Source organism: Apium graveolens, unplaced genomic scaffold (assembly GCF_009905375.1).
Source record: "Apium graveolens cultivar Ventura unplaced genomic scaffold, ASM990537v1 ctg8761, whole genome shotgun sequence".
In the NCBI taxonomy this organism is placed as follows: domain Eukaryota; kingdom Viridiplantae; phylum Streptophyta; class Magnoliopsida; order Apiales; family Apiaceae; genus Apium; species Apium graveolens.
The window spans coordinates 18,476-45,380 of record NW_027421451.1 but is presented as its reverse complement, the minus strand read 5'-3'; the positions used below and the strand labels follow the sequence as shown (position 1 = coordinate 45,380).

Sequence of the window (26,905 nt, the reverse complement as noted above, 5' to 3'; positions counted from 1 at the left end):
CTGAATGGTAGGAAGAGGGGACTGCCTTGAAGGCATGTATCCCTGTTCTCCCCATGATAGCATTATAAGTTGAACTAGCCTTTACCACCACAAAATCCAGCATCTGCGTTGCTTGCCTTGGCTCCGTACCTATGGTGGTTGGTAATTTAATTATCCCTTCCACAGGACATTCTACTCCAGCAAATCCATATATCGGCATGTCGGTTGGTGTCAACTGGGAGTCGTTATACCCCATCCTTAGAAAGGTGTCGTGGAGCAAGATATCCACAGAAGCACCATTATCCACAAGGACCCTCTTAACCGGGCTATTTCCTATTATCGGCGTTATGACCAGCGGGTCGTCATGGGGAAACTTCACACCCTCTAGGTCGGAATCATCAAAAGCCAATGTTACTTCTATCCTGGCCCTCTTCGGGGCTTCTCCAACAATATGCATAACTTCTCTAGTATATGCCTTTCTGGAATTTTTGGATAATCCAACAGCAGTTGGACCTCCAAAGATCGTGTTTATCACAGGCCCTCGAGGTCTCGGCCCTCCATAAATGGTGTTTATAACTGGTCCTCTAGGTTGGGGATTCCGGTAGCTCCAATGAAAGTCATCCTCTCAGGATTCTTGGGATCTAAAGGAACCGAAACCAATTCTTCTGCTGGCCTTCCTCTATTCTCATCATTTTCTCGAACATCCATATCTTCAATAGGAAGAACCTGCCCCCCGACTCCATCTGCCCTCAAAGAGGCCACATAACAGCTTCTAGCCATTTTTTGATCTCCCCTCTCTTCTCCAATCCCGTTTCGGGTGGGAAACTTCATGACTGAATGGTAGGAAGAGGGGACTGCCTTGAAGGCATGTATCCCTGTTCTCCCCATGATAGCATTATAAGTTGAACTAGCCTTTACCACCACAAAATCCAGCATCTGCGTTGCTTGCCTTGGCTCCGTACCTATGGTGGTTGGTAATTTAATTATCCCTTCCACAGGACATTCTACTCCAGCAAATCCATATATCGGCATGTCGGTTGGTGTCAACTGGGAGTCGTTATACCCCATCCTTAGAAAGGTGTCGTGGAGCAAGATATCCACAGAAGCACCATTATCCACAAGGACCCTCTTAACCGGGCTATTTCCTATTATCGGCGTTATGACCAGCGGGTCGTCATGGGGAAACTTCACACCCTCTAGGTCGGAATCATCAAAAGCCAATGTTACTTCTGTCCTGGCCCTCTTCGGGGCTTCTCCAACAATATGCATAACTTCTCTAGTATATGCCTTTCTGGAATTTTTGGATAATCCAGCAGCAGTTGGACCTCCAAAGATCGTGTTTATCACAGGCCCTCGAGGTCTCGGCCCTCCATAAATGGTGTTTATAACTGGTCCTCTAGGTTGGGGATTCCGCCCCTGATCATCTTGGTCCCTCCTACGATCTTCAAAGTTCTTCCTTCCATTATTGTTTCTGTCTCCTCCATCTCCAGTATACTTGTTCAGCCTTCCTTTTCGAATCAAAAACTCAATTTCGTCTTTCAACTGCCTACACTCATCGGTGTCATGACCAACATCTTTGTGAAACCTGCAATACTTGCCCTTATCTAGCTTGGCGGGATCAGCCTTCAAGGGCTTAGGCCAGCGAATATCTCTGTCTTTCTCAATCTCCATCAAAATCTGACTTCTGGGGGCATTCAGCTTAGCGTATTCAGTGAACTTTTGCCCAGGTCCTCCCTTCTTGGGGATTGAATCAAGGTTTTGTTCAGTTCTAGGATACTTATCCTTAGCGATGTACTCCAAATCAGTTTTTCGTTTCTTGCCTCCAGTGGGCTCATTACTTACTACGGTCTTCCTCATACTCTCTTCAACCTTGATATACTTCCCTGCCCTCTCTTGGAGCTGCAACATGCTCTCAGGGGGTCGTTTGGCCAAAGACATCTTGAAAAACTCATCCCTAGTTCCTTGTTGCAGTGCTATCATGGCTACCTTATCATCAAGGTCTGGGACTTTTAAAGCCTCCTTTGTAAAACGATTTAGGTAATCTCTTAAGGATTCTTTAGCTCCCTGTACAAGACTCATAAGAGATGCTGAACTTTTCTCATGGACTCTTCCACTGATGAATTGCTTAATAAAAGCCTGACTTAATTCTCTGAATGATCCAATAGAATTTGGGGGTAGGCGACTGTACCATCTTTGAGCCATACCCGACAGGGTTTGAGGGAAGGCCCGACATTTTATAGCATCATTCACGGGTTGCAGCAGCAGTGCATTAGAGAATGTCCTAACATGATTAGCGGGGTCTCCCGTGCCATCATAGGCTTTGATAGTGGGCATCTTAAATTTTCTTGAGATATGGGCATTCATTATCTCTTCTGTGAAGGGTGGAGTTGGATCATCAGGATCTCCAAGGGGAAGGAGATTGCTTGGATCAGTTCTTGGGACAGCAGCCCTTCTTCTTACCGGACCATCCAGGTCTATGATAGGAGGAGGATTTCTCCCCCTAGGAGGTATGTGGGATCTGGTGGCTTGGTAAGCCTCCAAATCACGCCTCAGCCTTTGGATTTCAGCCTCATGAGCCCTGATCTTTTCCTGCACTTCTTGGGGATTCGCCCCTGGGGTGCTTTGGGGGCGTTGCCTTCCATCGGCCATTGGCTCTTTTCCAGGACGCCTCCTTCTCGGGGCCACTTCATCATCCGAAGATTCGGAGTCTCTCTCAGTGTATGGACCAGAAAATTCCCGATCCTCAGGGATAGGATCCAAACCTCGTATATAGGGGGGCGACCGCCCTCGTGCTTCGCTTCGCCCAGCATATCCACTTCCTCCAACCTCAGGGTGAAGGGGCATCCCATAAGGGGGGTTAGTAGTAATAATAGTTGAATATTCATACCCGACGGGTCGAGAATTCACAGGTATATGTATTTGTTGAACTTGAGGATTCGTACCTTGAATAATCGGGGGAGTTGTCCCTTGTGGCTGAGGATGAGTTGCCCCTGTCTGGGCTTCCCCCTGAGTAGATGCATAAGTTGAATGGGGAGGAACCTCCACGGTTGATAAAATCACCTGGGTTGTTCCTGATGGTGTTCCCTCCTCCAGAGTGCTGGTTGTTCTCCGTGTTCTCGCCATGGTTGTTGTTGCGTATTTTCCCACAGACGGCGCCAAATGTTATGGATTAAAACTACTATATATAATTGCTGTATTTAATACTAAGGAACGTGAGCTTCGAGACTCGATTTGACTGCTCTTGTGTTTCGTGACTCAATCTGCCTTAACAAGATGCCTACGTACCTTGCTGATTGCCAAGGATCAAGTCAAAAAACGTAGTTCTGATTGGTGGGGGTGAGACCCCTTATATAGATGTGGGAGTCCTAGAATTGGACTTGGTATAGGAGACTTGGTGGATAAGCCTCTGAATTAGGATAGACTTAGGAGTCCTAGGAAGTAGGAAGCTGATTCCTTATCCTTTTAGGTCCCCTTGAGGCTAATCTCTAAGGACTTATATCCTCATCGGGACTCTTTTCAACATCTGATTCTTCCCTTATTAATTAATTACGAAATTAATTAATAATCAGGGCTTTTTGGGCCTTTTTTTTATTCCACCAGGCCTGATCTAGTCCGTCAGGCTTAACCTTTCTGGTCTGAATATTATACATCTTATTATTGGGTCCAGCAGCCCATTATTAATAAAATCAGGATTTATTTATCCCTATCATTTCTTATCTCAACCGGGCTGGGTTTTGATACGTTAACGGCCCAAAATTCCCCATATTTTTTATGGTAACTCCATAGTTGAGAATAACCCCAAATGGAGAGATGAGTTTGTTAGGCTGACCTGGGATGGGGGTGATTGGGCCACGCTCTTCCGTAGGCCTTTTTGTAAAGTGTTAGATGGTAGTCCCGGTAGCATTAGGCTAACTGATGAGGAGGAGGTGGCCTATCAAGCCCTTATTTCAGATGATGGGAAAACAGATACTTGGACCCTTTTAGAGGAGTTCTCCTTGAAGAAAGTTGGTCTCTCTCAGGCCAGTGATAAGGGTAACTTTACCTGCATAACTATTTCATTCCCTCTTTATTGCAAATATATTATTTCCAGAATTTTAATGCTTTCCTTCTTTTTCTTTCAGCTTGCGAGGCCATTAATAACATCAACAGGCCTAAGGAGGGGGAATTTGGCCGCTAGAAGAGGGCCAAGCTGAACAGAGACCCCAGGAGCAAGCCTGATGCTCCTTCCTTCTTTAGGCCCCACGTCCCGGTGGTGGATCTGGGGGATGATATGGATCCTCCACTTAAGGCACACTCCTTTAGGCCCAACTGAGGCTTTAGGAGAAGTGATACGGTGGTTGGATCCACCAAATATGACAAAGACCGGTCGTATCACTCCATCACTCCCCACGACTTCACTGACATTGTCACGGAGAGTGAAATTGAGTCCATTGAGCTTCTGGGTTCTCAAGCCCAAGCTATGGTAAAATTCCTTTCTTTTCTCTTTAAGTTCCAACTTCCCTATTTTTATAAACCTGTGTTAACTCATGTTTCTTTATGCAGAGCAACACATACTTCCAGGCGGCCCTCAATCAGGCTAGGTCCTGGAAGGGGAACTCAGATGAGTTCGAGAGGGAGATGAAGGAGTGGAAAGAGAGGGCTGAGGTTCTGGAGAGGAAGCTGGCGAACAAGGGGGAGGATTTGTCTAAGGCTCATTCCGAGCTGGTTAAGCTTCAGAGTGATAAGGAAACCATCATTGATGATTACATGGATTCTGATAAATTCAAGAATCTTATGGAGATTCATGATGAGGGTCTTTATTCTCTGCAGTTTACCCAGGGATGGGATGCGGTCGTGAAGGCGGTTTCGGAGAGGCATCCTGGCTTAGTTGATCCTAAGGACTTTATAAGTCCCAAGCAGCCAGATTTGGAGGATAGCTTGGATGCCCTCTTTAACTCCCCTCATCCTGATGATCACATTCTGGATCCCAGTACTACCTCACCTCCTGCTTCACCCGTGAAGGATGCTGAAAAGGATGGTGCTGTGAAGGAGCAGGGGAAGGAAGACTCCCACATGGAGAAGTAGTTTTTTTATGTTTGTTGTTTTTCTTAACTTATTGTACCTTAAACTTATTCCCTTCGAGGATTTATTTATGTCATTCCCCAGTTGTTTATTTGCCTTTTATTTTTTCCAAGTACTTGCACTATTTACGAGAGTTAGATAGTTTTCTTGCCTTTTCGTAGCTTTCCCTCTCATTTTTTCATACTTGTACTAAAAATAAATAAGTAAACTCAACCATATATAATATGGACCAAACAGTTCTAGGATGAGATGAACCAAACAGTTCTAAAATAAGTTTATGGAAACTCTTGGGATACATCCCTTACATAATTCTGTGTAGGACTAGAATATGAAGCAATAGTTTTATTAACACATGAAATCCTAAGCAAGCAAAGCCTCAAGGTGCTTTTCAAACTTGTATCCCCTACAGCATGTATAAACTATAGGTAGTAAACTTTCAGGTTTTGAGCATGCCAAGTCCGAGAAACTTCTTCTCCCTCCATGGTCTCCAGTTAATAAGTTCCTCTCCCTTGAACGCTCCTAACCTTATATGGCCCTTCCCAATTTGGGGCGAGCTTTCCTTTCTGCCCTACTCCAGAGGCTTCCACTTTTCTAAGGACTAAATCTCCTTGCCTGAAGAACCTTTCTTTAACCCTTAGGTTATAGTAGAATGAAGCTTTCTTCTGATATTCCGCTGTCTTCGCATGTGCCTCATCTCGCACTTCATCAATTAGATCCAAGGCTAATCTTTTCCCCTCCTCATTTTCTTCAACGTTAAAAGCTTGGATCCTCGGAGATGAGTGTGATATTTCCACGGGAATAACTGCTTCCACCCCATATGTTAACATGAAGGGAGTGGCTCCAGTTGTGTAACTACAAGTAGTTCTATAAGCCCATAGTATTTGGAGAATTTCATCCACCCAGTTGTTCCTTGATTTCTCGATCCTTTTTTTAGTCCATCCAGGATTATGTGATTTGCCACTTCCGCATGCCCATTGGCTTGCGGGTGAGCTATAGAAGTAAACCGCAACTCAATCTCATTCTCCTCGCAATACTTCTAGAATTCCTCATTGTTGAACTGTGTTCCATTATCGGTAACTAGGATACGTGGAATTCCTTATCGGCACATGATATTTTCCCATAAGAATTGTGTAACCTGCTTAGTTGTGATCTTGGCCAAAGGCTCAGTTTCAATCAATTTAGTGAAGTAATCAATGGCTACAATCATGAACTTTCTTTGTGCCATGGCCATGGGGAAAGTTCCAAGTATATCCATTCCCCACATAGCAAAGGAGATGGGAGAGTTGATAGAAGTCAACATCTCGGGGGGTTGTCGAACAACATGTGCATATTTCTGACAACGATCATACTTCTTTACATATTCTTTGGCATTGGTCATCATCTCTGGCCAATAGAAGCCTAAACGGGTTATCTTATGAGCCAGTGCTCTGCCCCCCAAGTGTTGCTCACAGGATACCTTCGTGTACTTCTTCAAGAGCCAGGCGTGCCTCATCGGGCCTGAGACACCTTAAGTAAGGAACCACATAAGATCTTTTGTACAAAATTCCATCAATCAAGGAGTATCTCAGCGCTCGAACAACCAACTTTCGTGCTTCAGTCACATCATTTGGGAGCCAACCAGATTGGATATGGGCCTTTATGGGATCTATCCATGACGTCCCCAGCCCTATAGGAGCTACAAGCTTAACATCAATGCTCCATGTTCTCAAAACACGGAAGTATACGCTTCCTGAGCTTTCCTCCATCTCAAATAAGGCAAACTTTGGCAACGCATCTGCCTTAGCATTTTCCTCCCTTGGGATATGCTCAACATGGCATTCATCGAATTGAGTCATCACAGCTCTTACTAGGTGGACATACTTAGCCATTGTATCATCGCTCGCCTCAAACTCTTCCTTGACCTGGGAAATGACCAACTTCGAGTCCCCACAGACTTTTAAGTTCTTGACTCTCAGTGTCCCTACTAATCTGAGACCAGCTATTTGGGCTTCATATTCTGCTTCATTATTCGAAGTTAGGAAGTCTAGCTTCATAGAATATTCAATCAGAAATCCATCGGGGCTTTGCAAAACGAGCCCTGCTCCACTTGAATTTGTTTTTGATGCCCCTATCAAGATAGAGAACCCAATATTCCTTTTCCCTAACATCCTTCTCTTTGTCCCCTTTATCACCTTCTGTGTTTGGAGGTATAGTATCTTCCTTCCCCCGACTTCTTGGTTGGGTATGGTATATTCCACCATGAAGTCAGCCAATGCCTGGGATTTTATTGCCGTTCATGGATTGTACTTGATGTCAAATTCTCCTAACTCTATTCCCCACTTAATCAGCTTCCCACTAGCCTTGGGACTATGAATAATATTCCTCAATGGTTGATTTGTTAACACTTCAATCTTATGAGCTTGGAAGTAAGGTCGCAACTGTTGAGTGGCATTTATGACACTTATTTATGCTCTAATAAGCTTTGAATTGGTGTATGTGTACTCAAGTTATTTGTGTTTTAACGTGTTTTCAATTATTTTTGCATTTCAGGCATTAATTTGTGAATCAGGTGAATTAGCATTGTTTTGATGCTGATATGGTATCTAGGTGGTGTTGGAATAAAAGCTCGTTGAAGCCGGGTCGAAGCTACAAGAATAAAGAGAAAGAAAAGAAGTGTTTTTGGTAGAAGTCTAGCACGCCCGCGCTGATGAAGCGTGCGGCCACACTGGGGTACAGGAAGTCAGCGCGCCTGCGCTGGTCAAGCACGCGGCCGCGCTGGGTCGAGATAAACAAAATCCTGATTCAATTAAAATTCTATTTTCTGGAATCCTGGGATGATTGACCTGCTATATATTGATAACTTAAAGTCATTTTTTAATAAGGAGACTTACCAGAGCACAAGGAGAAGACGATAAGAGACATATAACACAATTCAACAAAGGCGAAGATGATCTAGTTTATTCTTGTGAATCTTTGTTTTGAGTTGTAATCTTGGATGCTTTTTTCTTGTTTTGTTGAACCTATACTCTTGTTTGTACTTGGTTTTATTTATTCATATAAAGACTACTTTTGCTATATCATGTTTTCATCGGAACCCACGTTGATGATGAGTCTGATTATGGGCTAATTGTTATCGTGGGGTTCTAGTGGATTTATTTATGGATTTCTTTAGTTAAATTGTTTGATGCCTTAATATGTGGTGATTGTATGATATCCTATTATTTGTTGTGCGTATTCATCTTATGAACGTCGTGAACTTATAAGATAACATGTTAATTCTTAATGAAGTGAAAGTGAATTTAAGGATTTAGAACTTGCCATGCTAGCATAGGTTCATGTTTTGTTATGCATGATTCGTAGGTAATTTTAACCATCTTACTTGCCCTGTGTAATCAAGATAGATAACTTGTGCTTAAACCGTTATGTTGTCAAATTCTATAGACATATAGGGTCTCAATATAATTGGTGCCTATTCAGCTTCTATCTCTTTTATGGATCTTTGGTAGTAGGGTATTCGTACAATGAAAGTTGGCGTTTATCAGTTTAGTGTTGTCTGATTAGTATCATCACCATTGCATGCTAAGGTTAAGAATAATAATACTATTGAATGAAGTATTTAATGAAGTTAGAATCCCATGTTTGTCATACATATTAATTCAGTCTATCTTTTTCTCATAGTTATAATTATTAGTTTAATTCTTAGTTATAAACAATCTCAATTTGTTATCGTCTTAGCATTGAATGATAACCATACATTGTTGCTTAGGTGCGTGAATTACTTAGTTAACCAATACAGTCTCTATGAGAACGAATCTGATTTATATCTTATACTACTTGCGAACTTTTGGCTCTAAGAAAATGTATGCTTCCTCTTCTTTATTGCGATGTGCTAAAATGGTCTTCTTCCTTCTCTCCTTGCTCCTTGCTTGATATAACCCTTTGTGAAACGTCTCTGAAAACTACTTATATAGAAGCCCACAAGAACCAGCCGTCTCAGAAATCCAACAAAATAAGGATTATAAAAAATCAGTATATAAATTCTCGACCCTGAGCGGCCGCTCAGCATTCCTGAGCGGACGCCCAAGCTCTTGAGCGGCCGCCCAGCATCCCTGAGCGGGCGCCCAGCAGGCTACTGGAAAATTTCTCATTCTGCTCCCGATTTCTGCTGCGTTCTGCTCCTAACTTCCCACAACCAATGCCAAGCACTTCCTTAGGCTTATTTCTGATGAGTTCTTCCTACATACGCAAGTTATACCCTGAAATGCAAAAACACTAGAAAAACGCATCAAATACATAAATTACTTGATTTCAAGACATCAATTCAAGCCATTATAAGACGTTCTAAGTGGTATAAAATGCCACTTATCAGTTTCATCGAGATTGCGACACTTTCAAGTTCAATGATGTGACAGAAGATGCTATCAAACTATGTCTCTTCCCATTCTCTCTAAGGGACAAGGCTAAGTGCTGGTTACACTCTCTACCAGCAGGGTCTATCACCACTTGGGAATATCTTGCTCAAAAGTTTCTCACTAAATTCTTCCCCATGGAGAAGACTGCCGCAATCAGGAATGCTCTTACTCAATTTGCTTAACAAACTGGAGAATCTCCGTGTGAGGCTTGGGATCGATATAAGGAGATGCTAAGAAAGTTCCCATACCATGGCATGCCTGATTGGATGATTATCAACTATTTCTACAATGGATTGGGTCCTACTTCTAGACCCATGCTTGATATAGCATCAGGAGGAGCCTTGTGGGTTAAGAGCTACGATGAAGCTTATGAACTTATTGAACTGATGGCTGCTAATGAGTACCAAAATCCTTCTCAGAGACTGACTTAGGGAAAAGTAGCAGGAATTCTGGAGTTGGACGCAGCAACTGATATCGCTGCCCAACTAAAGGCTTTGACGATGAAGGTGGACACCTTGGCGAATTATGGAGTTAATCAAATAACTAGTGTCTGTGAGCTATGTGCTGGAGCCCACGAGACTGATCAGTACACAATTTCTAGTGAATCAGCTCAGTTTATGAGCAACTTCCAGCAATCGCAGCAACCTGTGCCAGCCACCTATCATCCTAACAACCGCAATCATCCGAATTTCAGTTGGAGCAACGCTCAGAATACGGTTCAACAGACTTACCAGCAATATCCAACTAAGCAGTACAACCCCCTGGTTTTCAGCGACCGCAGTATGCACCAAGACAACAACTCCAGCTACAACAAGCAAATGAAAAATCTGAATTAGAGGAGTTGAAGCTTATGTGCAAGAGTCAAGCTGTCTCTATCAAGACCTTGGAAAATCAAATTGGTCAAATTGCCAATGCCTTGCTAAATCGACAGCCTAGTACACTATCTAGTAACACTGAAGTGCCAGGAAAGAGGGAAGCTAAGGAGCAGGTAAAGGCAATCACTTTGAGGTTTGGGAAGGTTACGAATCCCGAAAAAACTCAAGAGTTAACTGAAGAAGTTGGGGCTGAGAAAGAAGTAGTGCAACAAGATGAAGAAGTGGAACCAAGGAAGACTTCTGTTGAGCACACTCCGCCTGAGGGTAATATAGGGGAGAAACAAATCTATCCTCCACCACCTTTTCTTAAGCGGCTGCAGAAGAAAAAGCTGGACAAGCAATTTGAGAAGTTTCTGGAGGTGTTCAAGAAACTGCATATCAACATATCTTTCACCGAGGCTCTCGAGCAGATGCCTAGTTATGCAAAGTTTATGAAAGGTATTCTCTCCCGGAAAGTGAAGCTAGATGATTTAGAGACTGTCGCTCTCACGGAGGAATGCAGTGCTGTGCTGTAACAGAAGTTACCTCTGAAGCTTAAAGGTCCAGGAAGCTTCACCATTCCATGTACTATTGGAAAAGTGTCTTTTGACAGATGCTTATGTGATTTGGGAGCTAGCATCAATCTGATGCCTTTTTCAATTTTCAAGTAGTTGGATCTACCTGATCCTAAACCGACGTATATGACTTTGCAGTTGGCTGACTGTTCTATTACATATTTGCGAGGTATTGTGGAGGATGTCTTGGTCAAGGTTGATAAACTCATCTTCCCTGCTGATTTTGTAATTCTTGATTTCGAGGATGATAAGAAGATTCCCATAATCTTGGGAAGACCTTTCTTGGTGACTGGCCGAACCTTGATAGATGTGCAGAAGGGTGAGCTCACCATGCGAGTTCTGGATCAGGATGTTACCTTCAATGTGTTCACTGCTATAAAATTTCCTACTGATAGTGAGGAGAGCTTAAAAATGAAGTTGGTCAATTCAGTGGTGACATCGGAACTTGATCAATTGCTAAGGTCTGATGCCTTAGAAAAAGCCTTATTGGGGAATTCATATAGTGAAGATGACGAAGATGAAGAATAATTGTAATATTTGAATGCTTCTCCCTAGAAAAGGAAAATTGATATGCCTTTTGAATCTCTTGGAATGGAGGAATTGGATAAAGCTCCTAAACTTCTTAAGCTTTCTATTGAGGAAGCTCCCACTCTCGAGCTTAAGCCTTTACCTGAACATTTGAGGTATGCCTTTTAGGTGATACATCTACTCTGCCTGTTATTATTGCATCTGACCTTTCGGGTAGTGATGAGGAAAAGCTTTTGAGGATTCTGAGAGAGTTCAAGTCGGCAATCGGATGGACTATAGCAGATATCAAGGAAATTAGCCCTTCTTACTGTATGCATAAAATTCTGCTAGAAGAAGGTAGCAAACCTATGGTCGAGCAGCAAAGAAGACTTAATCCTATCATGAAGGAAGTAGTGAAGAATAAAATTCTTAAGTGGCTAGATACATGGATCATCTACCCTATCTCTGACAGTTCATGGGTTAGCCCGGTTTAATGTGTACCAAAGAAAGGTAGAATTACTGTGGTAGCAAATGAGAAGAATGAGCTTATTCCTACTAGGACAGTTACGCGGTGGATAGTTTACATGGACTAGAGGAAGCTAAACAAAGCCACTAGGAAGGATTACTTCCCTTTGCCCTTCATTGATCAGATGCTTGACAGGTTGGCCGGTCATGAGTACTATTGTCTTTTGGATGGCTTACAATCAGATTCGTATCGCTCCAGAAGATCAGGAGAAAACTACCTTCACTTGTCTATTTGGTACTTTCATCTTCAGACGAGTTTCTTTCGGTCTGTGTGGTGCGCCAGCCATATTTCAGCGATGCATGATGGCCATTTTTCTGACATGATTGGCTAGAATATGGAAGTGTTCATGGATGACTTCTCAGTCTTTGACGATTATTTTGATGAATGCTTGCAAAATCTTGGACATATTCTCAAGAGGTGTGTTGAGACCAATCTGGTTCTCAATTGGGAAAAATATCACTTTATGGTGCAACAGGGCATCATTCTCGGGCATAAGATTTCTAGTAAGGGTCTTGAGGTGGATAAGGCCAAGGTGGGGGTTATTGAGAATCTTCCTCCACCCATTTCGGTTAAAGGAATTCGCAGTTTTCTTGGTCATGTGGGTTTCTACAGGCGTTTCATCAAGGACTTCTTGAAAATTTCAAAGCTTTTGTGCAGTTTGTTAGAGAAGATGTTCCTTTCAAGTTCGATGACGAGTGCCTTGCAGCTTTTGAGACATTGAAGAAGAGGCTAATTACGGCACCTATCATAACTGCACCTAATTGGAATGAATCTTTTGAAATGATGCGTGATGCAAGCGACTATGCAGTTGGAGCAGTTCTTGGGCAGAGGAAGAACAACATATTTCATGTGGTCTACTATGCTAGTAAGACTCTAAATGGTGTTTAACTGAATTACACTACTACGGAGAAAGAACTTTTGGCTATTATCTATGGTTTTGAGAAATTTTGATCTTATCTACTTGGGACTAAGGTGACAGTTTTCACTGATCACGTTGCAATTCGATATCTCGTCTCAAGGAAGGACTCGAAACCTAGATTGATTCTATGGGTTCTTTTGCTCTAAGAATTTGAATTAGAGAATCCTAATGCTACTTCATTGGATAAGACATTGATAAATGAGTCTTTCCCCGACGAGCAGTTGTTTGGAGTGCAAGAAGAAGAACCGTTGTTTGCAGACATTGTGAACTACCTTGTGAGTAATATCATGCCTCCCGACTTATCTTATGCTCAAAGGAAGAAGTTTTTTCATGAAGTAAAGTGGTATATGTGGGATGAGCCGTTTCTTTTTCACCAAGGAGCTGGCCAAATCATCAGGAGATGTATTCCAGCGAAACAGGGGGATCTTGCGAGATTTCCACTCAACGGCTTATGGAGGACATTATGGTGGAGAAAAGACAGCAGCTCATGTTCTTCAAGCAGGTTTCTTTTGGCCGACATTGTTTAAAGATGCTCATCAGTTCATTTTGAAATGTGATTGATGTCAACGTGTGGGTAATATGTCTAAGAAGGATGAGATGCCTCTTAATGTGCTTCTCGAGGTTGAGGTCTTTGATGTTTGGGGAATTGACTTTATGGGGCCATTTGTCTCGTCTTGTAACAATCAGTATATCTTATTGGCGGTTGATTATGTATCGAAATGGGTTGAAGTTAAGGCATTGCCAATGAACGATGTGAAAATGGTGCTTAATTTTCTTCACAAGCAGATATTCACAAGATTTGGAACTCCAAGAGTCATAATCAGTGATGAGGGGTCGCATTTTTGCAATCGCAAGTTCACTGCTATGATGAAAAGGTATAATGTGAATCATCGCATCCCTACGGCTTATCATCCTCAGACGAATGGCCAAGCTGAGGTATCTAACAGAGAGATCAAGCACATTTTCGAGAAAGTGGTATGTCCATCAAGGAAGGATTGGTCTTTGAAGCTTGATGAAGCTGTTTGGGCTTATAGAACAGCATATAAGACTCCATTGGGAATGTCGCCATTTCAGTTGGTTTATGGTAAGGGGTGTCATTTTCCTTTGGAGCTCGAGCATAAAGCATATTGGGCTTTGAAGAAGTTAAATCTGGACTTGGATGCGGCTGGAAAGAAGAGGATGCTTCAATTGAATAAACTTGATAAATTTCGACTTAAGCTTATGAGAACAATAAAATATATAAGGAGAAAGTCAATAGGTGGCACGATAGGGGTCTAGTACTTAAGTCATTTATGCCGGGACAACAAGTTCTCTAATTCAACTCCCGTCTCCGTCTTTTTCCTGGAAAGTTGAAGTCAAGATGGTCAGGGCCGTTTATTGTCAAAACTGTGTTTCCACATGGAGCGGTGGAAATTTTTGAGAATGATCCGGGCCAAGCATTCAAAGTAAATATTCAGAGGTTGAAGCATTATTATGGTCACACGGCAAACCGCGAGGTGGTTAGTGCCGTTGTATTGTCCATTTGATCTCAAGATTCTACGCTGAGCTAGCGACGTAAAAGAAGCGCTTCTTGGGAGGCAACCCAAGTATGTTGTACATTAGTAGGTAGAGGAAGCAAGAAGAAAAGAGAAAAACACAAAAAATCAGAAAAAGAAAAAAATTCAGGGCCAAGTACAGAAGTTGGGCGCGCCCGCGCTGGCCAAGTGCGTGGCCGCGCCGTTTTTCCAGTAACCAAGCGTGCCCGCGCTGATCTAGTGCGCGACCGTGCCGGTTTTCCAGAGAGTGAGCGCACCCGCACTGTCCTAGCGCACGGCCGCGCCAGGTCTGTAACACCCCCAGATCCGGGGTCGGGGATCCGGGTTGTCACGGTCTTTCTTTCCACAATATCACTTCACTCAATTAATAATAAATAACCTCATACTATGACCCCACACTAACACACACCACAACCCGTTATAGTCTCAGAGATGAAATTGAAATAAGTACAAGTCTTTGAATCCACAATTTAAAATTATTACAACCCAAAATGATTACTTGATAATTTACAGTTAATTGCCATTATCTGCCACAAGTTATAATTATACATAATTTGATTCTCAAAAGTAGATGGTCTAAACTACAATGGATCTACCTCTGCAGCTATAGCAGCTACAACATCAGCGGGAAGACGCGGGACGCTTCCCACGCGCTTGCGCTGGGTCTGCTGGAGTCTGGCCATCTCTCCTAACTGTTGTTGTGTGATGAAGAAATAAAGCAAGAGTGAGCCTTACAGCTCGCAAGATAATATGTATAGTGATAACGATAATATAAGTATCTAAATGGATACTTGATAGCATCTCTATCATATGCAAGATAATTACTTACTAGATATAAGTAAAAACAAGGAATGAAGTTACCAATACTTCACCACACTTATATCATATATAAAGCTACTTGAACTGCCACCGTTCAAAGTATTATAGGTTTTAAGAAAACATCCCATAGATGAGACCACAAGTTAAGACTTGAATAGATTCAATCTTTGAAAGATTATTGAATGAAAAAGTTATGAGATACTTTATTTAGTCCCGGTATATATATATCCACATATATATACCCCTTTAAACATTTCCTGAAACCTCTGTTATGTAAAGTATGAACAGAGTTTGAAACATCCAATGAATTTTGGAAAGGAAAAGAATTTTGGCATAAACCCGATATCTCGCTGATCAGGCAAAGATACCAATAAGTAACCTTTTCTACTGTAGATGGATGAATTCCTCACCGGTCATCACCCTGGCCGCATTAGGACCTTGCGCTCGACCGTACCCCGGTCCCTCACGCGTTGATGGACTGCCACCCAGCCACTTACACAATAATAGACCGTACCCCGGCCTGTCGCTTATGCCGACTCAATGAGATGGGCTTACTTCCCGAACGTTGGGCAAGTAATCAATTCATTTACCAAATCTGCAACCTCGTTGCGAATATAAAATACACCACAGAGCCGGATTCCCCAGGTTTTGAGCGAGTATTTAAATCCCCTTTAAAAGGAAGATCTTAAATATAAAAATGAGTTTTGGGATCCGCTCTGACTTTTAAAAATCATTTTGAAGACTCGAAAACACTTTAAAGAGTGTTTGGAGTAAGGCTGATTTAATAAAGTAAATCAGTCCCCAGAATATTAGAAAATATCTGAATATTATTAATTAAATAATATTCCCATAAAGAATAATCTTTATAAAAATAATTGAAGTAGAAGTATTAAAATTTATACTTGAAACGAGTATTAAATAACCAAAGATATACTTATATGAAAGTATTATCTTTATTTGAATAATCGAAAATAAGTTTGATTATTGAAATCTTATTCTTTAATAAATAAAGAATATATCTCAGCAAATAATCGGAGTCATAGATCCTCAAATGAATATTCAAATAATATTCAATAAATAAAATAAGCTGAGTCATAATACCTCGAATGAATATTATAAATAATATTCATTAAATAAAATAAAGGAGTCATACATCCTCAAATGAATATTCAAATAATATTCAATAAATAAAATAAGCTGAGTCATAATACCTCGAATGAATATTATAAATAATATTCATTAAATAAAATAAAGGAGTCATACATCCTCAAATGAATATTCAAATAATATTCAATAAATAAAATAAGCTGAGTCATAATACCTCGAATGAATATTATAAATAATATTCATTAAATAAAATAAAGGAGTCATACATCCTCAAATGAATATTCAAATAATATTCAATAAATAAAATAAGCTGAGTCATAATACCTCGAATGAATATTATAAATAATATTCATTAAATAAAATAAAAGGAGTCATAAGTCCTCGAATAATATTCGAAATAATATTCAATAATAAAATAAAGTTTAAAGTTATCGAATAAACCTTATTCGATTAATAGTTTGGAAAACTATAACCATATATATATATATATAAATATATATATATATATATATCCATATCCATATATACAAGATTACTCGGGATCCTCGACTCCCGGTTTTAGAAAATATTTTCACCTTTGAGTCCCTATACTAAGGGTATATGCAAGATACCGCTATCCTCTAGCATAGGTATTATCAACTGAACCAACAGATATATATTTCAAGAATATGAAACAGGCATGCATATATACCATATCACATGCTACAATATATCGCAAGAATTTGCTAAATAACCAACATGCATCTATCGCAAGATAATGCATATACAAGTGTATACATCACAACAACAGTATAACGGATAGAATACTTGCCTGAGCGACTTGGGGGTGAGAAAGGCTCGGGACGAGTCTGATAACCTATAAACAACAAGTAAGTTGGAATTAAACCAAAATCACTTGTAAATCTATGATTTAACTAACTTAGACTCTAATGCTAGTTTTTGCGCTCACCGATTCGCTTAAGTCACTCGGGTACCCTCGGCTCCACCATTTTTAATAATTTAACCTTTACGAGTTTTAAAGCGATTCCTTCGCGAATGACTTACCAACTGCCTAACACACTTACCATAAATGTTTCATACATTAATTCACCCCTTTTTGGTCTTTAACCTACATTCCAAAGTAAGGCGAGGGAAAAAGTTTCGTCCGCGAAACGCCGTTACTTGAACGGTCGTTTCTCCTAAACCGTAAATCGGAATCGGACGAACTACATATCAAAACGAAGCTCGTAACATGAGCTATCTAAACATGGCAGTGGTCACAATCTAGCAGGGGGTTCTCGGGTCATAATGCTATGCACAAAAACAGTCCAAAGAAAATCGGCCGTTACGACGGCTATGTTTACGCGATTTCCAATTTTTTAAACCATCCACAATCAACCCAAATCAACCTCAAATCCAACATACAACCATCCTCCATCCTTATCACATCATAACCACCCCAACCAATTCAATTTAATCTTTCATACTTATACTTAAACTTAACTTTAATCATTCTTAAGTTTCTTTAAATCAAAACCACAAAATTACCATTCCATTACACTACCATTCCAAATCTCAAACTCTAAATCATAACAACAACTACAACATCAACCCACTACTCAAAATCCCTTATAATATATATGAACCTAGGGTTTGGAAATGGTATACCTTCCTTGAAGTGGTGGGTGGAGCTAGGAAGCCTTAAGAAGCTTTGAGAAGCCTTAGGAAAGCTTGGATCTTCAAGAAAACAAGAAAAAGTTCAAGTTAAAAACTTGAAAACACTATTCATTGTCTTCTTCCTTGATTAAATGAAGAAGTTAGAGAAAGAATTAATGGCTTAAACTCATGATATAGCCATAACTAAGCATAAAGATGATTAGGGAATTTTCTTACCAATTTAGGATGCTTGGATCTTGATTTTGAAAATTCTATGCCTTGAAAATGTGTAAAAGCCGAGAGCAAAGTGAAGAACAAATGCCTTGGTTGTTTTGATTTTTTGATGAAATGATTTTGCTAGCTTGGTTGGCTTGGTTTTTGTTTTTGATTTAGCAAATACTACCTTGCCCTTGAATTTGTGTGGTTCTTATTCAACCACACCTCCTTCCTTCCCATGTCATGCTTACCTCATCCTCATGATGTCATCCTTCCTTCCTTGTCTTCTTTCTATTGGTTGGATGACATCATTCCCCCTAATCCCTTTGATTAACTTCCTAATCGTTTGCCTAATGACCGCTGATCTGCTATACGGTTTGCTTAACTTTCGTTCTCGTTTATCGTTTGAAGGATCATACCCGGGATCTTATTACTTAGGTTCCCTTAACCTTTCTCAATACATTATATTCCTTTTTATGATCCTCTATTATAATCCTTTATTTAAATCCTTTTTATCCTGTTACCTTATACTCAATTCTCTCCGTATCTTGTGGATTTCCGGGAAAAACCAAAGTGTTCGGAATTGGATTCTGACGATATTTACATACACTTATATACTTCATAGAGTACTAATAATATCCCAGAATATCCATAACAGAACCCCTACATAGTGTGGCGTGAAAAGTTTTCTCATTCAGCAAAAACACTATTCACAAGGGTTACAAAAAGTTGAAAAATTTTGGGGTTATTACAAGGTCCTTGTCGAAACCAAAATAAAAAATAAAAAAAGGCAGTTTTAAGAGAAAATCGGGATTTTTAACCAAAAATCAATTCCAACCGGATTTTTACTCTTCCACATCCCATAATTCCCTCTCCTAATCAATTCCATTATTCCCACGATTCCCATAATCAATTCCCATTTCTATTTCTTATAGAATTCATAGCCCTCCACCTATAAATACATACACTTGTATACAAATTCTCCACCAATTCACAAACTCTCAAACACAAATTCTCTCTAAACACTTAAGCTTTTATTCTCTCTCTTTCATCCCGATGCACCCAAGAGACAAAGAACACAAGTTGGAAGCAGCGCCACCGATTCTTCAACTGCGAGTGGTGTGAGGCCAAGGCCGATGCTGAGGAGGAGTACACGAGGCTTCTCTCGAAGCCCATTTCTAAGGAGCGGAGATTTTCTGCCATAAGGGAATGATGGTAAGGTTTTGGAGATGATTCTTGAGGTGGGTTGGGTTCCTTTTTGTGAGGCTCCCGCTGCTGTGCCCATGAGTGTTGTTCGGGGAGTTCTATGCCAACGCTAAGGCGGAGAAGAATTGTTTCACGGTGGTGAGGGGGAGGACTGTAGATTACAGTGCTGAGGCTATCAGGACGATGATTGAGCAAGCCTGCGAGGAAGGTGGGCCAGGACACTTGGAATGATAAGACTCTGAGGACTTTGATTTGGATCTCATCGTTGCTACTCTCTTGTGGCCTAAGACTCATTGGAAGTTCAAGAGGGGCACTACTGATTGCTCCATGTTCTCTGCTTCGTGCATGAACAGGTATGCACGGGCTTAAAACTCGTTTATTTGTGCTAACATCATGCCATCTTCGCATGTGCATGAGATTACTGTGGAGCGTGCTCGTCTGCTTTGGGGTATTCTGCAGGGTGATTACATTGATTTGGGGATGGTGAAATATTAGGGGATCTTGAGATTCTTGAGGGGAAGTACTACAGGTGGCTATTCCGTATACGTCCGTTGTGACACAGTTGTTGTTCATTGGCCCGCACATGAGCAACTTCAGATTCCCAGTGCTCCTATTGACAGTTCTACGCTACACAGCATGGGTTGAGTGGGAAGGAGGTAAGCCCGATCTTAAGGGGCTTGGTTACACGTTTGATTATCTCCCAGGAGGTATGCCCGTGATCAGATGTATGCTGGTGGGACGCAGCAAGCGAGTAGAGCAACTTGGAGAGCTCAGTATGGAGAGGAGGCTGGGTTTGTCGCAGCAGCAGCATGAGGAGGAAGCAATGAGCGAAGATGGGAGCTGGTTTGAGTTTGACTCAGTATAGGCATCTTGCGAGGAGGATGGATGTGATGCACGACATCCATAGTCGGTTTGCCCAAGATCTCACCCAGGCACTTGGGACATCTTTTAGAGCCACCGGTGTTGACATCCAGTGGCCAAGTTTTTGGTGAAGATTCAGTGTATCCGCCTCCAGACACGCCTGCCAGTCCACCCGTTAAGGGTGAGGATTCTGATTCACAGTAGGTATGCCTGATCCTTACTATTACCTTCACTAAGGATAGTGAGAAGTTTTAAGGTTTGGGGGTAGTAGTTGAAGGAATATATATTTTGTGAGTCTCATATAGTTGCATGTTCATGTAGTTTAGTTCATATAGTTGCATATTTTCCATGTAGTTTTTTTTTATATTTTAATTTTGGTAGTTTTATGATATTTTGTTCATGGAGTTTTAGGTAGTTGCAATTTTGACATGATCCTCTAGATAATTTTTTCCGATTAATTGGTGTATATGATGGCTAGTGTAGTGATGGTCGTATTTAGTGATGTTGAGTCTTATTAAGTTGATTTACATGCTAGAGACAATTGTATTTCACTAAGTCTTATAGGTTGCTAGAGTGCTAGATCATAGTAATGATTTATTGTTTGTCGAGGTTTAATTGCTTGTTTTATTTAAAATTTAGGGTATTCTCTTAATAATACAAATATGGAAATTTAAAAATTGGAAAAAGTGGATTTCATTGCTACTTGTGTGGCTAGGTGTCAAATGGCTAGTAGCCGGCTCATATTTATATGAGTAGTCTAGGGTTGAACGAGATGGAGCGAAACACACTCGTTCAGAAATTTGTGAAAGAAAAGAAAAAAAAGAAAGAGAAAATATATATGTAGAAAAAAAAAGAGAATAAGTGTTATGTATAATTGATCACGAGTGGGCTCTTTAGCACTCAAGTTATTAAGTTCTTAGGGGACTTAGGGCCTAGTGGACCTAAGGCTTTGATAGTCTGGGATCCGCTAACCTAACCGCTCGCTACATGGGTGGTATTGTTTAAGTCTTCTATGGACCTCACTCATTGCACGATCAAATAAGCATACTTGTGTTGAGTTATTGTGAATAAAGCATGAATCCATAAAAAACTCTGATATAAGAATTGAGTTTTATAAGTTTTTTTTAGTATAGCTTTTATTCTATTATATACTTGCGATTGGTTTTGATAAGTATGTGATTCATAATTGTCGACCTAGTTGCGATAGTACATCTGTAAGCATTTGCACACACACACGTCTCTGGTGTGTAAGTTGGTTTGTGAGATTTCGTGGATCTTTATGCGAATAATTACATTTACTCAGGTGTTAGTGGTTGATTGGTTCATTTATTCTTTGGGGATCGATGCATTCATATTAGTTGCATTCATGTATTTTTGTTTCTTGTTCTTTGAGTCTGTTTATGCTTGAGGACAAACATCGATTCAAGTTTGGGGGTATGTTGAGTGGCATTTATGACACTTATTTATGCTCTAATAAACTTTGAATTGGTGTATTTGTACTCAAGTTATTTGTGTTTTAACGTGTTTTCAAGTGTTTTTGCATTTCAGGCATTAATTTATGAATCAGGTGAATTAGCACTGTTTTGATGCTAATATGGTGTCTAGGTGGTGTTGGAATAAAAGCTCGTTGAAGCCGGGTCGAAGCTGTAAAAATAAAGAGAAAGAAAAGAAGTGTTTTTAGCAGAAGTCCAGCGCGCCCGCGCTGATGAAGTGCGTGGCCGCGCCGGGGTACAAGAAGTCAGCGCGCCTGCGCTGGTCAAGCGCGCGGCCGCGCTGGGTCGAGATAAACAAAATCCTGATTTTATTACAATTCTATTTTCTGGACTCCTGGGATGATTGAACTGCTATATATTGATAACTTAAAGTCATTTTTTAATAAGGAGACTTACCAGAGCATAAGGAGAAGACGACAAGAGACCTATAACATAATTCAACAAAGGCGAAGACGATCTAGTTTATTCTTGTGAATTTTAGTTTTGAGTTGTAATCTTGGATGTTTTTTTCTTGTTTTGTTGAACCTATACTCTTGTTTGTACTTGGGTTTATTTATTCGTATAAAGACTACGTTTGGTATATCATGTTTTCATCAGAACCCACGTTGATGACGAGTCTGATTATGGGCTAATCGTTATCTTGGGGTTCTAGCGGATTTATTTATGGATTTCTTTAGTTAAATTGTTTGATGCCTTAGTATGTTGTGATTGTATGATATCCTAGTATTGGTTGTGCGTATTAGTCTTATGAGCGTCGCAAACTTATAAGATAGCGTATTAATTCTTAATGAAGCGAAAGTGAATTTAAGGATTTAGAACTTGCCATGGTAGCATAGGTTCATGTTTTGTTATGCATGATTCGTAGGTAATTTTAACCATCTTACTTGACCTGTTTAATTAAGATAGATAACTTGTGCTTAAATCATTATGTTGTCAAATTCTATAGACATATAGGGTCTCAATATAATTGGTACCTATTCAACTTCTATCTCTTTTGTGGATGGTAGTAGGGTATTCATACAATGAAAGTTGGCGTTTATCAGTTTAGTGTTGTCTGATTAGTATCATTACCATTGCATGCTAAGGTTAAGAACAATAAGACTATTGAATGAAGTATTTAATGAAGTTAGAATCCCATGTTTGTCATATATATTAATTCAGTCTATCTTATTCTCGTAGTTATAATTATTAGTTTAATTCTTAGTTATAAACAATCTCAATTTGTTATCATCTTAGCATTGAATGATAACCATACATTGTTGCTTAGGTGCGTGAATTACTTAGTTAACCAATACAGTCTCTGTGGGAACGAATCTGATTTATATCATATACTACTTGCGAACTCGTATACTTGCGTGTATTATTAGCGCGTGTTTAGCGACTAGCAACAACTTCCTTGAGGCCATTACCAAGGCTAAAACAAACTTCTCAATGGTTGAATAGTTCAACTCAACCCCGTGCAGGAATTTGCTTATATAGTATACGGGTTTCTGGACTTTAAGTTCCTCCTTAACCAATACAGCGCTCAAGGCATTCTCTGAAATGACCAAGTACAAGTATAGAGTTTCATTCAGAGCTGGCTTGGCCAACAACGGGGCCTGGGCTATATATTTCTTTAATTCTTTGAATGCCTTCTGGCTTTCCTCAGTCCATACGAAATCCTTAACTTTTTTCAAGGACTTGAAAAACGACAAGAACTTGTCCCCAGATTTAGAGATGAACCGCCCCAATGCAGCAACCCTTCCAGTGAGCTTTTGAACATCTTTGGTAGTTTTTGGTCACTCCATATCCAAGATCGCCTTTATCTTATCGGATTGGCCTCAATTCCTCTCTTGGAGACCATTAGTCCCAAAAACTTCCCAGATCCCACTCCGAAAGCACACTTTATAGGATTTATCATCATTTTGTGGTATCTCGGGACCTTAAAAGCTTCCCTCAAATGGGTTATATGATCAGTATTCACTAGACTCTTGACTAACATGTCATCGACATAAACTTCCATAGTCTTACCTATAAGATCCTTGAAAATCTTATTTACCAAACTTTGATAGGTGGCTCCTGCATTCTTGAGACCAAATGCCATAACAAGATAAGAAAAAACACCAAAGTCAGTAATGAATGATACCTTTGGGATGTCATCCTTATACATCTTGATCTGATTGTATCCACTGAATCCATCCATGAAACTCAGCATCTCGTGACCAACAGTAGCATCTATCAACGTATCTAGTCTCGGTAATAGGAAACAATCCTTTGGGCATGTATCATTTAGATCAGTGAAGTCCACGTACATTCTCCACTTTCCATTAGCCTTCTTTACCATCACAGGGTTTGCTAACCATTCTGGAAACTGAATCTCTTCAATAAAACCAGCCTCTAAGAGCTTCTCTACTTCTTGTTTAATAGCTTCTTGCCTCACTGGAGCGAAGCTCCTTTTCTTTTACTTTACTATCTTCTGATTTGGATCCACATTCAGCTTGTGAGTGATCAGTTCCGAGAGTATACCTGGCATATCAGCTGCCGACCATGCAAACACATCATTATTTTCTTGCAAAAATTTTACCAACTTACCTCTAAGGAGCTCCTCTAGTGTGGCTCCAACGAAAGTCACTTTCTCAGGATCCTCGGGAGCCAAAAGAATCGAAACAAAGTCTTCTGCTGGCTTCCCTCTCTTCTCATCATTCTCTCGGATATCTAGATCTTCAATAGGCAGAACCTGCCCCCCAACTCCATCTTCCTTAAGAGAGGCCACATAACAACTCATTGCCATCTTTTGATCTCCTCTCTCTTCTCTAATCCCATTCCGGGTGAGAAACTTCATCACTGAATGGTAGGAGAAAGGAACTGCCTTGAAGGCATGTATCCCTGTTCTGCCCATGATCGCGTTGTAATTTGAACTAGCCTTCACCACCACAAAGTCCAAAATCTCTGTTGCTTGCCTTGGTTCCTGACCTATTATTGTTGGCAACTTAATTATCCCTTCTACGGGGCACTCCACTCCTGCAAATCCATATATCGGCATAACAGTCAGGGTTAATTGAGAATCATTGTAACCCATCCTTAAAAAGGTATCATGAAGCAAGATATCCACCTTCACTGGGTTGTTCCCTATTATCGGTGTTATGACCAGCGGGTCGTCATGAGGAAATTTCACACCTTCCAAGTCAGAATCATCAAATGCCATTGTCACTCCTATCCTAGCCCTCTCCGGGGCTTTCCTAACAATATGCATGACTTATCTAGTATATGCTTTCCTTGAGTTCTTGGATAAACCAGCAACAGTTGGTCCCCCAAAGATTGTATTTATCGCAGGACCTCGGGGTCGCGGTCCTCCAAAGATCGCATTTATCACCAGTCCCCTAGGCTGGGGATTTCGCCCCTGATCATCTTGATCTCTCCTACGATCATCAAAGTTCTTTCTCACATTGTTGTTCCTATCTCCTCTATCTCTAGTGTACTTGTTTAATCTTCCTTTTCGAATGAGGAACTCTATTTCATCTTTCAATTGTCTACACTCATTGGTGTCATGACCTGCATCCTTGTGAAATCTACAATATTTGCTCTTATCTAGTTTGGTAGGATCAGCCTTCAGAGGTTTAGGCCAATGAATATCTCTATCTTTCTCAATTTCTATGAAGATCTGGCTTCTAAGAGCATTCAAATTAGCATATTCAGTGAATTTTTGTCCAGGTCCTCCCTTCTTCTAGGTCGAATCATTGCTTTGCTCAGTTCTAGGATACCTGTCCTTGGCAATATATTCCAGGTCAGTCCTTCGCTTCTTGCCACCAGTAGGCTCGTTATTCACTACCATTTTCCTCTACCTTGATATACTTCCCGACCCTATCTTGGAGCTGTAACATGGTTTCAGGAGGGCACTTGGCCAACGACATCTTGAAGAACTCGTCCCTAGTTCCCTGCTGTAGTGCTATCATAGCCACCTTGGTGAAACGATTCAGATAATCTCTCAAGGACTCTTTTGCTCCTTGCACAATGCTCATGAGGGATGCTGAACTTTTCTCATGTACTCTCCCACTGATGAACTGCTTAATAAAAGCCTTACTTAACTCTCTAAAAGACCCAATAGAATTCGGAGGCAAACGGCTATACAATCTTTGTGCCATTCTCGACAGGGTTTGAGGAAAGGCCCGACACTTAATAGCGTCGTTCATGGGCTACAACAACAGTGCATTAGAGAACATCCTAACATTATTGATTGCGTTCCATTGTCAGTGACGAGGATACGGGGAATTCCATATCGGCACATAATGTTTTCCCACAGGAATTGTGCAACCTGCTTAGTTGTGATTTTGGCCAAAGGTTTGGCTTCGATCCACTTGGTGAAATAATCAATGGCTACAATCAGAAACTTCCTTTGTGCTGTGGCCATAGGAAAAGGCCCTAGAATATCCATCCCCCACATAGCAAAGGGAATAGGTGAGTTGATAGAGGTCAGCATCTCGGGGGGTTGTCTGGCGACTGGTGCATGCTTCTGACAACGATCACACTTCTTTACATATTCTTTGGCATCAGCCATCATTTCTGGCCAATAGAAGCCTAAACGAGTTATCTTATGAGCCAAGGCCCTGCCCCCCAAGTGTTGCCCACAAATGCCTTCATGCACTTCCTCAAGAGCCAAGCGTGCCTCATCGGGCCTGAGACACCTCAAGTAAGGAACCACGAAAGATCTTTTATATAGAATCCCATCTATCAAAGAGTACCTTAGTGCTCGAACAGTTAACTTCCGTGCCTCAATTGTATCGCTTGGCAACCAACCGGTCTGAATGTGAGCCTTGATGGGATCAATCCATGACGTCCCCAAGCCTACGGGAGCCACAAGCTTAACATCTATGCTTCGTGTCTTCAAAACACGGAAGTACACACTTCCTGAACTTTCTTCAATCTCAGATGAAGCAAACTTTGATAGCGCATCTGCTTTAGCATTTTCTTCCCTTGGAATGTGTTCAACATGGCATTCATTAAATTGGGTCATCACAGCCCTTACTAGGCGAACATACTTTGCCATCGTATCATCCCTTGCTTCAAATTCTCCCTTTACCTGGGATATGATCAACTTCGAGTCTCCACGGACCTTTAAGTTTTTGACTCTAAGTGTCCCAGCTAGACCAAGGCCAGCAATCAGGGCTTCATACTCTGCCTCATTGTTTGTGGTTGGGAAGTCTAGCTTCATGGCATACTCAATTAAGAATCCATCAGGGCTTTG

The 26,905-nt window shown here is 40.8% G+C and overlaps 1 non-coding gene across 1 annotated transcript; it reads right to left on the bottom strand.

Moving 5' to 3' along the window:
• Nucleotides 1-9,580: 9,580 nt before the first annotated feature.
• Nucleotides 9,581-9,687, bottom strand: LOC141705312 (small nucleolar RNA R71). The gene has a single exon (XR_012568292.1). It is a non-coding gene; the product is annotated as a small nucleolar RNA R71 (small nucleolar RNA).
• Between the last annotated feature and the right edge of the window lie 17,218 nt (nt 9,688-26,905).